We start from the raw sequence: 2,515 nt of genomic DNA on the forward strand, positions 1-2,515 counted from the left end.
TCAGAGGCCCGCGCGGGAGCCAGTCCGACCGCCACGGAGCATGCGCGTCCGATGCCTCCTGCGCACGCTCCGAAACTCAGCTGCGAGGGTCGGGCCCGGATATTCCGCTCCGGGTTTTTGAGGCGACCCGGCAGGGCGCGGGGCTTCCGGCCGTGGGGGGCGGGGCTCAGGCGGAGTCTCGGGGTGGGCTGCTGATTGACCGGCGCTCTCGGGTTTATTTCTGATTTTATGTACTTAAAAAACAAACAATACGAATATATACACAAGCTTACAAAATTCGTACATGCTTGCAAAATATTGCAAACATAAGCACTTAAAAAAAGCGAAAGGCCCCCTTAGGGAGCCTGGACAACCCAGTTCCACTACCTCTGTGATCCTGGGTAAGCCACTGTTCCGTTCCATCCATCCCCCTCACTCCGCATTTCTCAGTCCACAAAACATGAGACTTTTGTTGGGGCTGGAATGGAATTCTTCCCTTATTCCTGTATATGGCCCCGGCGCGGGAGGAGGGGAGGGTTAAAAGGAGTTCTCAATTGTAACCTTGTCATCTTAACAACCAATCCCCAAGTCCTGTGACTCTACTTGCTTGAATCTCACTATCCTACTCCAAACCACGAAGAGTGCTAACCTGTCCCAAACAGCGAGCTGCCCATAGAAGGCCATCATAAAAAGCTTGGATGGCTAGATCATCCTGAGTTTAATTTTGAGGTGCTCCTAGTCTGGGAGTGTCCCGGCCTCAGCCTCACTTGTGTGCTCAGAATGGGAAGCTTCTGCACGTGGTGATTGGTTCCTCTTTCTGACAGTGAAGCTCACCCCAAATGCTTGAGGGCCTCTTTCTGAGGGTCCCTCTGGGTTTAGTGGGCCCCTGAAGTCCTTCCTTACCAGTCTAAACATCCTAAATTTAGGATGTTGTGCTCCCAAGCCAAGAACTCGTCAGTCTGAAAACCTGGGGTCCAATCCCGAGTTGCCAGATTTCCAGCTTTATTTATCCTATCACTGCAATAGTGTAGAGGTTAGGTGCTTTGGCTATAGACTCAAACAAATGGAGCATAATCCCAGCCCCACCTCTTGCTAATTATTTTGACACGTCATTTAACCTCTGAGCCTAACCATGGATAATCACAGTGCTTGCCTCACAGGGTGGTGAGGAAAAAATGAGAAGATGGGAAAGCATCTTGGCCCCATGCCTGGCCTTCAGTAAGTTCTCAAACGTGGCAGTTCTAACTGGCAGCTGTTCTGTACTATTCGCCTGTCACTGTGCTGTGCTCTTTGCTTATTATTTTAAAAATTTATTATACATGTGGAAGATTTTTAAATGTTTAATTTAGAATGTAAGCTTCATGAGACAGGAATCTTTGTCCACTTTGTTTTCTAATCAAATTCCTACGATGACATCTGGGATATAGTAGGTGCTGAAAACATACTTGTGAATTTATGGCAAATAATAGCAGGCCCTTACCCCATCTGTCTCTGCCCCCTACTCCCTCTCCCTCGAGGTGACTATTTCCAAATCTTTTCCTAAGAATCTGTGTATTTCTAATTAACATACTTATACAACTTTCTCTTCATTTAGTTTCAGATACTTTACCAACCGTCCTCCTATACACACTTCTCTCTCCATCTCCTGATTGTAATTTTTGTTAAAGCATGATTGAACATTCTCATTATTATGACTCTGTAAATATTACTTATAGCTGAGCCATATGTTGTACTATGATTACATTTGCTTTGGTGTAACCAATCCAGGTTGGAGGAGAATGGAGGAAAAGATAAAATTGAAAGTACTTAGTATGTTGGAATACACAAAGAGAGATTTAAACTTGATATAGATATTGGCACTGCATTCCTGGTACTTATACAAATAAAACTAAGCGTATGAAAAGGCAATTATTAACTACAGGAAATTAAAAAAATTAAGATAATCATAACAGCAAAGAATTGTAGAGCATCTACTATGTACCTGGCAATGTTCTAATACACCTAAGGCATCTAGAGAGTGCTTTATGTTAACTCTTTGGTGTAAAATGAGAAAAAGAAACTGAGGTTCTGGGTGCAGGTAGAGACTGATATAGAGTCCAGGCTAGTCTGTGTGCTTTGTGGCTTGTTTGTGTTGCCCTGGCTAGAGTGCCGTGGCATCATTCTAGCTCACTGCAACCTCAAATTCCTAGGCTCAAGGAACCCTCCTGCCTCAGCCTCCTGAGTAGCTGGGACTACAGGCACACACCACAACGCCCGGTTAATTTTTCTATTTTAGTAGAGACAGTGAGACCACTCTTGCTCAAGCTAGTCTCGAACTCCTGGCCTCAAGCGATCCTCCTGCCTTGGCCTCCCAGAGTGCTAGGATTATAGGTGTGAACCACCTCTCCTGCACTGTTAGTAGATTCTTTTTTTTTTTTTTTTTGAGACAGAGTCTCACTGTTACCCTGGCTAGAGTGAGTGCCGTGGCATTAGCCTAACTCACAGCAACCTCAAACTCCTGGGCTCAAGCGATCCTCCTGCCTCAGCCTCCCAAGTA

This window comes from Propithecus coquereli, unplaced genomic scaffold (assembly GCF_000956105.1).
Source record: "Propithecus coquereli isolate 6110/MARCELLA unplaced genomic scaffold, Pcoq_1.0 Scaffold239, whole genome shotgun sequence".
In the NCBI taxonomy this organism is placed as follows: Eukaryota; Metazoa; Chordata; class Mammalia; order Primates; family Indriidae; genus Propithecus; species Propithecus coquereli.